General features: G+C 44.5%; 1 protein-coding gene across 1 annotated transcript in view; it reads left to right on the forward strand.

Annotated features, from left to right (window-relative positions):
* Positions 1 to 731: 731 nt before the first annotated feature.
* Positions 732 to 13,548, forward strand: part of KSR1 (kinase suppressor of ras 1) — a 178,017-nt gene continuing 165,200 nt past the window's right edge. The window contains exon 1 of the mRNA XM_087717169.1: positions 732 to 953. The gene's annotated coding sequence lies outside the window, so the exon portion shown is untranslated. The remainder of the gene's footprint in view (positions 954 to 13,548) is intronic.

Genomic DNA, 13,548 nt, shown 5'->3' on the forward strand with positions numbered 1-13,548 from the left:
TGCAGACTCCCACAGAGGGCGGGGAAGGAGGATGCTGCGGGCTGTGTCTGTGTTTGTGTGTGAGAGAGGCGGGGCCTAGCTCTTCCTCTCCCTCATTAAAACTACAACTCCCAGCATCCCATTCGGCTTCGACCTGACGCCAGCTGATAGAGGGATTTATTTATCTATTTATTTAAATAATTTTTTAAAAAAAGGAAAAGAAGCTTGGAAGAGAGAAAGCCAGACGGGGCGAGTTTGCAGCGGCGGCGGCTGAATAATTTTTGCGGGGCTCTTCTTAGAGACACCCCTCCCACCCCCCATCCAAACCAAAATCACCCTCCCCTTGCCTTGCTTGGAAGAGGCGAGGGCTCCGCGGGGGCGATGTGCAAGCGGTGCCCTCCGTCCCTTTTCCCGCGGATGCCCCCATCCACTCGAAGGCGCATCTTCCCCGGGCACTGAAAAAAAAAGAAGAAGCGGCCGGTGCAATAAAAGCGGCGGCGGCGGCGGCGCTGCTGCTGCTGCAAAAGCTCCTGCAGCCCCGATCCTTTCCCTCGGGACTCGAAGGGGCAGCCGGAGCCGGGCCGGAACCCTTCCCTCCCTCCTGCCCGCCCTCCCTCCCTCGCTCGCTCGCTCGCTCCGGCGCAGGGCAGCCCTCTGGCAAGCAGCCGCCCTGATGCCGAGACATGGATAGAGCCACGGTCGCGCGTGGAGGTGCCCAGAGGATGGTCGAGAGGAAGGAAGGCGGTGGCGGAGCAGCAGCTGGAGGAGGAAGAGGAGGAGGAGAAGGAGGAGGAGGCGGTGGTGGCTGCCGCCGATCTCGGGCAGCCGGGTTGTTGGGCCGAGCCGGCTACGCTCTTCAGCAATGCGGGCAGCTTCAGGACCTGATCGACATCTCGCTCTCCAGCTTGCAGGGGCTCCGCACCAAGTGCGCCGCGTCCAACGACCTTACGCAGCAGGAGATCCGCACCCTGGAGGTACGCAAGAGCCGGGCGATCCTCCGCCCTACCTACCCACCCACCCACCCGCGAAAGGGCGCCCCCGGCTGCAGCCCCTCGCTTGCAAAGATCTCCACGCGCACCAGGACGCGCAAAGCAGAAGCGCCTGGCTTCACCCCCCCCCGGCTCGTTGCTGCCCCCTGGAGGGTCTCGGGGGCTTTGCAGCTCTCTTCCCTTGGTCCTGCTTTGGGAGTAGCTGTGAGGGTGGGTGGGATTTTTTTTTTTTTAGCGTGGGTCGGTGGGCGTTCGATCCCCCCCCGGCTTCCTTCCCCGAGGAGGTTTTTTTCCAGGCACGTCAGAGATGTGCGGGCGGGGGGGTGATGGTGGTGTAAACTTTCCCTGCCTTTCCTGAAAGCAACCGTCTCCCAAAAGGGGTTTAACCGATTAACAGGGTTGAAAGGGACCATGAAGGTCATCTAGTCCAACCCCCTGCTCAAGCAAGAGACCCTACACCATTTCTGACAAATGGCAGTCCGGTCTCTTCTTGAAAGTCTCAAGTGATGAACCTCCCATAATTTCTGAAGACAACGTCTGTTCCATGGGTTTGGTTGCTCTCACTGTCAGAAAATGTCTCCTTGTTTCTAGGTTGAATCTCTCCTTGGTCAGTTTCCATCCATTATTCCTTGTCTGGCCTTCAGGTGCCTTGGAAAATAGCTTGACCCCCTCCTCTCTCGGGCAGCCCCTCAAATATTGGAAGACTACTATCATGTCTCCCCTGGTGCTTCTCTTCACTAGAATAGCCATGCCCAGTTCCTGCAACTGTTCAACGTATGTTTTAGCCTCCAGTCCCCTAATCATCCTGGTTGCTCTTCTCTGCACTTTTTCTACAGTCTCAACATCTTTTTTATAGTGTGGCGACCAAAACTGGATGCAGTAGGTGCATCCTTACTGGGTGGTGTGGCCTTACTGGGGCTTTATAGAATGGTATTAGTACCTCCCTTGATCTTGATTGTATCCCTCTGTTAATGCAATTTAGGATTGCATTGGCTTTTATTGAAGGGTTCTTTTGAGGGGGTGGGATACCTAATACTTAGGATTGTGGTGCCCTATGGCTACTTAAGATAGCCCCCTCCCCTCAAAAGAACCCTTCAGTAAACCCATTTTAGAAGACGGTTGCTTCAGTAGATAAGATAACCCAAAGAGAGATGGTGCGGGGGTTTCTTGCCACTCGTGGAGGTGATGAGGAAAAAAGGAGGGTGATGGGTTTTGTCTTTAATGAATCGAAAAGGCGCAAGAGGGTAACTTAGGAGTGCATTTGGATCCTGCTGGAAGGTTGTATCTTAATTATACCCCCTTCCCCAACATAATTTACCCATAATTTACTTCACTTTCCTGGGAGCTATTTACTCAGCAGTAACTTCCCCTGTTTGAAGCAATCTTATCTCGGTGCGAGTGAACTATAATATTGCGGACTTATCTTATTCTCTTTAGCTGCTTTGACAAGGTGTCATATAATCCTTGGTTGACTTAACCGTGGTTAACTGAATTCACCCAATATGCTGAGTTCACAAGACACACTGAACCAGGGATTTGACTTTGGTCCAAAACGCTAAGCCTCATCCAACCTTCTTTTAACCTAACCCAGGGGTCCGCAACCTTAAACACTCCTGAGTCATTTGGACCCATCTCCCACAGAAAAGAAAACACCAGAACCATAAAACCCTTTTGACATCTAAAATGAAGATAGCACTGCAATATTTTTACTGTTGCCTTTGTTACATTTGTGTTGTATTTGTGCTGATAAATAATATTGGGTTTCTGTCTGGATGGTCTCTTGTGACGAGCCGATAGACAGAGAATGGAAGCAGTGAGCTTCCTCCCATATTTGGGCATACCAGGGGTTGTGACACTAATTACATACCTATTTCCCTGGCTCAGCTGATAAAGGAGGAGAGCCTGTGGCTTAGTGGTTAACACATCTGCCTAATATGTAATATAGCCCAGGTTCAAATCCCAGTAAGGGTATGGCTAGCTGATGAGAGCTAAATAGCTTGAAATAGATCTATACTAGTCTCCCTTTATTTATTTATCAGCACAAATATAACAGTATATATACCTTTATTATGCTATGTATAAAAGAACTATAGTCTGTTGCATTTATGAAATCAATGAACTGCTACAGAGAAAACAATTTTTTATTTGTGACACTAATTACATACCTATTTCCCTGACTCAGCTGATAAAGGAGGAGAGCCTGTGGCTTAGTGGTTAACACATCTGCCTAATATGTAATACAGCCCAGGTTCGAATCCCAGTAAGGGTATGGCTAGCTGATGAGAGCTAAATAGCTTGAACTAGATCTATACTAGTCTCCCTTTATTTATTTATCAGCACAAATATAACAGTATATATACCTTTATTATGCTATGTATAAAAGAACTATAGTCTGTTGCATTTATGAAATCAATGAACTGCTACAGAGAAAACAATTTTTTATTTGTGACACTAATTACATACCTATTTCCCTGACTCAGCTGATAAAGGAGGAGAGCCTGTGGCTTAGTGGTTAACACATCTGCCTAATATGTAATACAGCCCAGGTTCGAATCCCAGTAAGGGTATGGCTAGCTGATGAGAGCTAAATAGCTTGAAATAGATCTATACTAGTCTCCCTTTATTTATTTATCAGCACAAATATAACAGTATATATACCTTTATTATGCTATGTATAAAAGAACTATAGTCTGTTGCATTTATGAAATCAATGAACTGCTACAGAGAAAACAATTTTTTATTTGTGACACTAATTACATACCTATTTCCCTGACTCAGCTGATAAAGGAGGAGAGCCTGTGGCTTAGTGGTTAACACATCTGCCTAATATGTAATACAGCCCAGGTTCGAATCCCAGTAAGGGTATGGCTAGCTGATGAGAGCTAAATAGCTTGAACTAGATCTATACTAGTCTCCCTTTATTTATTTATCAGCACAAATACAAAGGTATATATACCTTTATGCTATGTATAAAAGAACTATAGTCTGTTGCATTTATGAAATCAATGAACTGCTACAGAGAAAACAAATTTTTATTTCTGCATTCAACAAAAAACATTTTTGAACTCCAAAAATGGGTGCACCCATCTTTTTCTGTATGGATGAGTTAATTTATATTGCCAACATCCAGTCCATCATTTCTCTTGTGGAAATGATAGATGCTGGAGAATTGTTTTCCCTTCAGTCTTCTCCCACCTGTTGTGGAAAGGTGAGCCGCCTTGCAGTACACAGGTATATATCCAGAAAAAAAGGCACCTCTTTTTCAACACATGCTGCTGTTTATTGAAGCATGTTGGTTTAGAGAGAGAGGCAGCTTTCTTATTTTGCCTGAAAATAAATTCCTCCAAGCAACGGATCAAGCAGCCTAAACAACAGAAAACACTTGATAATAGAGAAACTCCCAAGAGAGGGATCCAAATGGCTTTTTGCCAATCTTTCCTAAACTGGCTTATTTTTTATAAACGCATATTTTCTTGGGGAAGGAAAAAAAAAAGGCATGTGTATATAATGGAGTCTCTCAATGCATTCCATGCTGCAAGGAAAGGAAATGCGCTCTTCTTGACTTGTTAGAGGTGGAGATAAGTGACTATCTTCCTGCAACAATAGATTATTTTTAAGGGAGGGGATTTCTCTGCCCCCTTCCTGCTTGGATATTTTTGACTCCACTTGGTGGCCTTTACTGAGACAGGACATTCTGACAACTTGGGGTGCATTTATTTGTTTAGAGGTGGGGGAAAATGAAGAAAATTAGCTCCTGTTTTTGTTCGTGTTCTCTCTATTTGCATAATACGCTAGACCAAACCAAGCAACAATATTTTTAACATGTGAACTCAGCTTGTCTTGGTGATTTGGGGTAGAGGTATTCCTCGACTAACAACCACATTCGAACCCCCAATATTTATGTTGCTAAGTGAGAAATGTGTTAAAGGAGTGTTGGAAGAAATGTCCTTCTGGGTTCAGCTCCAAGTGGGGGAAAGAACACTGGAGACATGGAGGCTGCTTGGAAAGATGGTTTGATGGTGGACAGGACCACATGGCTTGAGATCCTGAGCAGAAAAGGTGATCACATGCTTCAATGTTGGGGGAAGAAGAAGAGAAGGGCTGAAAGTTCCTGGTTTTATACTCTCTGTTCGGCCTCACCTCTCTGTTTCCTGTTCCTGTGTAAGAAATGTATTCTGATTGGTTGTCAGACTCCCATGGGGCCATGCAGGGGCTACTCTCTGGGCTGTGTTTTGAATCCAGATTTGGTTGAGTTCTCAGATGCCATGTGGTCAGTTGAGTAAAGGGCCAATATTATCATGCCTTTACTCCCATCCCCCCTGGGGTTGCAGTGGAGAAGTCTTTATTATGTAAAAGGGACTAGCTTGGTTGTGCTTTGAGTCCAAGTTTGAGTTTCCAGATGCCATGTAGTGAGTGGGGTAAAGGGCTAATACTATCACGCCTTAATCCCATCACTCTGGATCTGAAGGGGAAAACCCTTTGTTATGTAGAATAGACTGGCTTGGGCATTTTAATGGCCCATTAAGGAAAGTGGGGGCTGTTAAGAGTGAGTCTGTTTCCTCCCTAAAAACATGTTTTTCCATTTCCAATCCAGGGAAATGTAATATTCTACCTTTTCAATATTTCAATATTTCCTAGGATATTTCATTTTTCTAGGAGAGGGCTGGGTGCTAACTTCCTACAGGAGTTTTGCCCTGTTTTACAACCTAGAGCCGAGGTGGCGCAGTGGTTAAATGCAGCACTGCAGGCTACTTCAGCTGACTGCAGTTCTGCAGTTTGGCTGTTCAAATCTCACCGGCTCAGGGTTGACTCAGCCTTCCATCCTTCCAAGGTGGGTGAAATGAGGACCCGGATTGTTTTGGGGGGCAATATGCTGACTCTGTAAACCGCTTAGAGAGGGCTGAAAGCCCTATGAAGCGGTATATAAGTCTAACTGCTATTGCTATTGCTATTTTCTTGCCACATTTGTTAATCACTGCAGTTGTTAAATAAGTAACACGGTTGTTAAGTGAAGCGGAGTTCCTCATTGACTTTGCTTGTCAGAAGGTCGCAAGAGGGAATCACATGATTCCGAGGCACTGCAATCATACATGTGAGTCAGTTGTCAAGCATCCGAATGTAAATCACATGACCACGGCGGGGATGCTGCAACCATCATAAGTGTGAAAAATTGTCATAAGTCTTTTTTTCAGTGCCATTGGTCACTAAGCGAGTTGTTGTAAATCAAGGACTACTTGTGGGCTGTTCAAACTCAGAAAAATGGGTTGAGTGAACACAAGTTTAGTGCTGCACCTTGACTGATCTCAGAAGAAAAATTTAAGTTGGGTCCTTGGTGCTTTCTTGCCTTGATTGCAGACATTTCATTACCCAACTAGGTAACATCTTCAGTATTAGAAGGGAGAGGAGTTTGCTCCGTCTTTATATATGATGACTTGTCTTGTCATTGTAGGTGGGAATGTTGTTGTTTTTCTTGGCAGTTTGTTTGTCTCAGTTGGTAGCTCCTTGATTGGGTCATTGTTTACTGCTTGATTGTGGATCTGGTATTAATCCTGGTGTTAATCCCTGCTTATTCGAGTGTTGATTGCTGGCCAAGAGGGTGTTTTGGTCATTTTATTTCCTTTTTAGGTTTTGGATTGTCTTTCTTGAACAGAGTGTAAATGTAGGTTATTTTATGTGCCTATTAATGGCTGATATGTCCGCGTATTAGCTTTCCACAAATTCCCTAGAGTTTTTGGACTTAGCCCTGGTCACAGTTGTGTATTCAATTAAGGAGTTTTCATCATGTCTTCTGGGTGTTAGTTGGCATTCATGGATGCGCTCTGGTAATCTTCTGCCCGTCTGTCCTGCATAGAACTTGTTACAGCAGGATTAAAATGTTAGGGGTTAACAAGTTAATAATAGGGTTGGTCCTGATTGATACACAGATATGAGCCTGCTGGGATATAACCGAGGTTGTGGGCTTAAACAGAAAATAGGAAGAAAATCCTGAAAGAAGGGAAAGATTTTCATATGGGCGTCAAAATAACCACTCTACATAAGTGATCAACTGGAGTCAAGTTCGTTTTGCAGAGTCTTTGCTTTTTTTGTGTGGATAATTGTATCTTCCTGCCTATTTAACCATGAGAAACAACAGGCATTATTTTGATTTGGGTGTTAAGCTCATCACGTTATAAAGCCTCCCAACCCTCCCTTCCAAATTCCGAAAGGAAAAAAGGATATTAACTGCTCTTAAATAAATGAACGAAGCGCAGGAAGTTTGTGCCAAATTAAATTTTTGTTCATGCCCTCAAAGCAGACCAGGCAATCTTCTGCAAAAGCTTTATTCAAGAGGGGCGCCTCGGTTTTGCAAATGATCCCATTAGCACTTCCTGGTGCTCACATTTCTGAACTTGCAAATACCCCCTTCTGCCTTCCCTTTCCCCCCTCCCCTCTCCCTCACCCTGGATTAGCCTGGCATGCTTAACCAGGTCAATAGCAGGGTAAGCCTACTGTGGAAACATAAGCAGCAGGTCAGCAATGGAACAGCATCTAAGTCTTACCTGTCTGTCCTCCAAGAAAAAGAGCCTGAAGGCTAGACAGGCAAGAAATTTGGGCAGTGTTGCAAACTCTCCAGCATGGCGCCCATAACTGATGGACACTCTTCAACTCCTGTCTCCCACTGCTCTAACAATAGGGAAGGGTTCATTTCCATATTAAATCCTTCTCCGTGTTCTCCTTATATTAAGGATTTACAAGATCATCCAAGTAAGAATGTAGAAAGAATAGAGTACAATAGAATAACAGACTTGGAAGGGACCTTGGAGGTCTTCTAGTCCAACCCCTTGCTCAGGCAGGAAACTCTATGCCACTTCAGGCAAATGGTTATCCAATATCTTCTTTAAAAAATCCAGCGTTGGAGCATTCATAACTTCTGGAGGCAAGTTGTTCCTCTGATTAATTGTTCTAGCTGTCAGGAAATTTATTCTAGATTGCTTCTCTCCTTGATTAGTTTCCACCCATTGCTTCTTGTCCTGCCCTCAGGTGCTTTGGAGAATAGCTTGACTCCCTCTTCTTTGTGGCAGCCCCTGAGATATTGGAAGACTGCTATCATGATACTTCTAGTCCTTCTTTTCATTAAATTAAACATACCCAATTCCAGCAACTGTTCTTTATATGTTCTAGCCTCCAGTCCCCTACTCCTCTTTGTTACCCTTCTCTTCACTCTTTCTAGAGCCTCAACATCTTTTTTACATTGTGGTGACCAAAACTGGATGCCATTTTCCAAGTGTGGCCTTACCAAGGCATTATAAAATGGTAATAACACTTCACATGATCTTGATTCTATCCCTCTGTTAATGCAGCCTAGAACTGTATTGGCTTTTTTGGCAGCTGCTGCACATGGCTGGCTCATATTTAAGTGATTATCCACTAGGACTCCAAGATCCCTTTCACAGTTACTATTATTGAGCAAGTACCACTTATACCAGGGGTGGCAAACTTGCAATGACACATCATCATGTGACATATCACGACTTTTTCCCCCTTCGCTAAACCAGGGGTGGGCATGGCCAGCAGGTGAGGCATCTGGCCCACAGGTCACGAGTTTCACATCCCCGAACTATACTTTTCGCACCGCTGAATTTCATTTTGTTAGATAGCATCCAAAGTATGCATGGATCCCCATTTTACCAGAGTGGCAGTTTTGTCATCCGCTAAATGTGATCCTTTATCGTCAGTAGAAGATGCTCTGTCCAGGTTAGTGACTGGCTGGATTAAATATTACAAATATGTCATGGAGTTCACTGAGTTTATTTTGCTTTGGGTGGAAATGAGGGATTGATTTTTATGTAATGTGAGATTGGCAGATAATCTTGACCGGCTGCGCATGGAGAATAAATGCGTGGAACAGTGACTTAAGAATCCATCTATCTCAGTGTTTAGAACTTGGTTGTGATCATTTTGTCTACTATTCCAAGGGTCTGGCAACATGCCACACTCCGGTCGTGTAGACCCAAACAAGACAATGGGCATTATGGGTAGTCCTCTATTTATAACTATTCATTTAACGACGGTTCCAAGTTACGATGGCACTGAAGAAAATGTGAGGACTGGTCCTCACATTTCAACAACCGTCACAACATTCCTGTGGTCATGTGATCAAAATTCGGTGCTTTGCAACTGGCATGCATTTATGACTGCTGTTGCAGCATCCCAGGGTCATGGAACCAAAATTTGTGACCTCCCCATCTGGCTTCTGGCAAGCAAAGTCAATTGAAGAAGCAGAGTTTTTAATTATCTTGTGAATCCATTGCAAATTCTGGTCTCAACTGTGGTCATAAATCGAGGACTCCCTGCGCAATTTGAGCCGTGGTGGCACAGTGGTTAGAGTGCAGTATTGCAGGCTACTTCTGCTGATCGCTGGCTACCAGCCGTTTGGCAGAGTGAATCTCACCAGGCTCAAGATCGACTCAGTCTTCCATCCTTCAGAGGTCAGTAAAATAAGGACCCCAGATGATGGGGGCAATATGCTGACTCTGTAAACCGCTTAGACAGGGCCATAAAGCACAGGAAAGAGGTCTGTACTGTAAGTCTGTGTTTCTTAACCTTGGCAACTTGAAGATGTCCGGACTTCAATTCTCAGCGAATGCTGGCTGGTGAATTCTGGGAGTTGAAGTCCGGACATCTTCAAGTTACCAAGGTTGAGAAACACTGGTCTAAGCGTTATTGGTCAGTGCTATTGCTAACTGAAAGGCATCACAGTAGGCTTTGCTTTCCTGCTTTCTTACTATTGTTATCCTGCCCGGTATTGTAATAAGAAGCTATCTAACCCAAACATTCCTCATTCCCATTATCAATCCTGGACTATCAGCAGAGAGCATGTGTCATCCTTGGAAACGTGTTCGTCTTTGTTAGAGTAGGTCGGCAATGGAATCAGTGAACCAGAGAGGTGGTGACCTCTTAATTGGAGATCTTCAAGCGGAGATGCTTTCGTTTGAGAGCTTTTCCTAAAGATTACATCATGGGAAGCCGGGCTGTTGTGCTGCCAAGATAAATTTTGGCTGGAAAACAAGGCGTCGCAGAATCGGAATGACTGTTCTGTTTGCATATTGGTTTGAGGTTTGATACCTTTCTGAATCTAGGCTCTCGTTTTGACCCTCGGAATCCTGCTGTAGGGATAGTTTTATAAGCTAGGTTATAAATAGGTGGTTTCTACATGTTCTACTTCTCTGTTGGATCCCCAACCTTTCTTTGTGGCTATTTCCATTTTTATTTTTATTTTTTTTAGTATCTTCAAATCAGATACTCCTAATGACTGGCTGGACAAATCCCTGAAGCTTTCTTAACTGTCAGGGTTCCAAGTAACACCCCCCGAAAGAAAGAAGACCCTGAGGCTTGTGTTTCCTCAAAGTTCCATTTTATTAGATAAAAGTAAAGTTTTCCCTCGCACATATGTGCTAGCCGTTCCCAACTCTAGGGGGCGGTGGTCATCTCACAGCAAGCTTCTGCTGAGTCACAACAGATAACTATGTCTTTCTATCTGATTTGATGTTTGATGCCCCCAATTCCTACCCACTCTGGTCTGCTCACAAACTAAAATACATAAACAGATATGCACACAAAGAAAAAAAACAAGTGAATAAGAACACTATTAAGAAAGTAATTTAAGAAATTGCGAAGTAAGTTAGAAAATAGCAATCCAGACCACATACAATCTGTAACGGGGGGGAGGGGTGTCTGTCTACCCTAGCCCAAGTCCTGGGAGAACAGCGGGTCTTTATGGCCCTCTAAAATGTCAAAGGACTAGGAGCCATAGGGATCTTGGGGATGGGGTAAATCTCATTCCGGAGGGAAAGTGCAGTTATGGGGAAGGTGTACTTCCTGGGTCCCAAAAGATGACACCGTTTAATCAAAGAGACGTGAGGTGGAGACCCAAACTATCAAACTGTCCATGACTGGTCATGTGAATGCAGTCAAAAATCTGAAGAAATCACATATGCCAACTTCTTTGTTGTAGCATCTCGAACGGTGGGGTCCTCGGTGATCTCTCAACTTGATCGTTTTTATTGCAAACGTTTTATTACCCAGCTAGGTAATATTAGTGATGTTGCACTGATGATGTTAGCTAGCTGGGTAATGAAACGCCTGCAGAAAACACCAAGGACCTCTACAGTTTCGCGGCACGACAAAACCGCGCTCAACTAAGCCGCGCCTGATTAAACTGCGTCGCTGATGTCATCAACAGGGCGACAACAGTGAGCGCGGAGAAAGAAGGGCGCTTTAAATAGTGCTTTGAAAGCAAGCCGATTCAACTTAAGGTAAGAGTTAGGGTTAGGTTTAGGGTTAGGTTAAGGGTTAGGTTAAGGGTTAGGGTTAGGGTTAGGTTAAGGGTTAGGGTTAGGGTTAGGTTAAGGGTTAGGGTGAGGTTAAGGGTTAGGATTAGGTTTAGGGTTAGGTTAAGGGTTAGGGTTAGGGTTAGGGTTAGGTTTAGGATTAGGTTTAGGGGGGTTAGGTTTAGGTGTTAATTTTAGGTTTAGCGTTTACAGCGTGCTTCTGTCTCCGTGCTGTTGTCGCCCTGTTGATGACGTCAGCTACGCGGTTTCGTCGAGCGCGCTTTAGTCGAGCGCGGTTTTGTGGTGGAACCTACAGTTTAATCCTGAAATCTTCTATTGCATTTCCCCGAAAATAAGACAGGGTCTTATTTTCTTTTGACCCCCCCCCCGAAATAAGCGTTTGGCCTTATTTTCAGGGAGGTCTTATTACTTTTGAGGTGCAGGAGGAGGTGAGCGTGGTCACCTCATGGCTGCTCGTCAGCTGGACACTTTTCAATCAAAGCACTGCTCAGTTGCAGGAGTAAATGGCAATAGGTAAGGAGTAGGGTGCGGGGTGCGTCGCTGGGCCTGCCACTCTTTTTGCGTTGGCCCTTAGCGTGACAAAAGGGGTGCAGTGGCTAGGGTTGCAGGAACAGCCATTAGGTAAGGGTGTGTGGGGTCCCCTCCCTTTCCCCCCCTCCGGCCTCAACTCCTCACCTCGTGTTGTTTGCACAACAAGCAATCAAAGGAAATGGTGGGGACCGGCTGCGAATGCGTTTAAATGTTTTCAGGAGGACTTATTTTGGGGGGGGGACGGCTTATTTTAGTGCATGTGCTCAAAAGCCCGATTGGGCTTATTATGCGGGGAGGTCTTATTTTCAGGGAAACAGGGTATTCGTATCTTGAAAGGTGTATCAACCTGTGATACATCAATGGTTGTGATATGAGACGTTTTGGTTGGTCAATTGAAGTTTCACTTCACTGCAGTTTTACAATAGTTTAATTTGCTCACCACCATCCTTTAAAATAGATGCCAACCAATACACCTTGGTCCCCTTTTCTCCTCTCTCTCGCCTGGAGTTTGATTGGATTGTCTGCTCTTCCAACACCTGGTGAATAATCTTGGAAGCTTCCTGCCCTAATCGTAGCTTGAAACAAGGTGGTAGAGAGAATAACAGGATGAAAAGAAAAACCTTAATTGCTAAATTGGTTGAAGTTTCAAGAGGCCACATCCAATGAGATGTTAATTTATTAATTCATCTCATGTAAAAATGCTGAAATCTTGTACGATTTTGGTGCTTCTTTCCCCCCTAAAAAATATCCATTTTAATTTGTGCATTAATTTCAGATATTTCAGACCGTATCCCCAGATGCTTGGTGGCTGAATTTTGTCCTAAATTATCATCTGGGAATATTTGGTGGGAAAGGGGATATTTTTTTTTCTTTTCAGTACTTACGCTTTCCAGCAAAACAATCCAAACCAAACAACCTTGGCATTTCTCCAAGAACATCTGGCTCCTACAACTATGCAACAAATATGGGAGATAATTTTGGTGGAAAGGGTTATCCAGTCCTCCCACATTTTCATGTTGTTCCTTTTACAGCTGATAGGGAATACAATGCCTGTGATGCCTTCTACTAACAGCCCATTGGGGAACAAAGCAGACGACACAGCCCCAGTCCCAGCCTAATCTTTTGTTACACAACTGTCTCTTGAATCCGGGCCCTCTATCAGCCTTATGATAATTCTCGGAAAACATAAAATATGTAACTGAGTGCTTTGTTCATATCTGCCTAAACGGGGTGGGGGTGAGGGGAACAAAGCCGATGATGTCAGAAAAGGGTTTATCAGATCTGAACCTTCAGACCTGACCAGCAGATGGCAGTACAAGAGCTAGTTGTTTGGGTGTCTCTTTGCTTCCATCTAGAGATCATCCAAAGAGTTGCATTCCAGATCTGGTATCTTAGTAACAGTGAAAGATTAAATAAGACGACGATAAGGAGGAGGAGGAGGAGCAGTTTGTCTTCTGGTTAGTGGATGTTTGGGTCTGACCTCTACCACTCTGGTGAAGGTGTGAAGATGCAGATGTAGACCAGAGGTGGGTTCCTACCGGCGTTGGTACCAGTTCACTTTCTGCATGCTCCTTGAACTGGTTTCTTGGACTGTAATGGTGAGGGAGAGGTCTTGCAAAATTCTGTTAGTGTAACCTTACAATAAAGATACAGCTAGTCCTTCATATTATGTTTCTTGTCTGATATGTTTTAGCCTCCAGTCCCCTAATCATCTTTGT

This window comes from Thamnophis sirtalis, unplaced genomic scaffold (genome assembly GCF_051295495.1).
Source record: "Thamnophis sirtalis isolate CommonGarterSnake01/CBP01778 unplaced genomic scaffold, rThaSir2_p1.2 scaffold_6, whole genome shotgun sequence".
Lineage (NCBI taxonomy): Eukaryota > Metazoa > Chordata > Lepidosauria > Squamata > Natricidae > Thamnophis > Thamnophis sirtalis.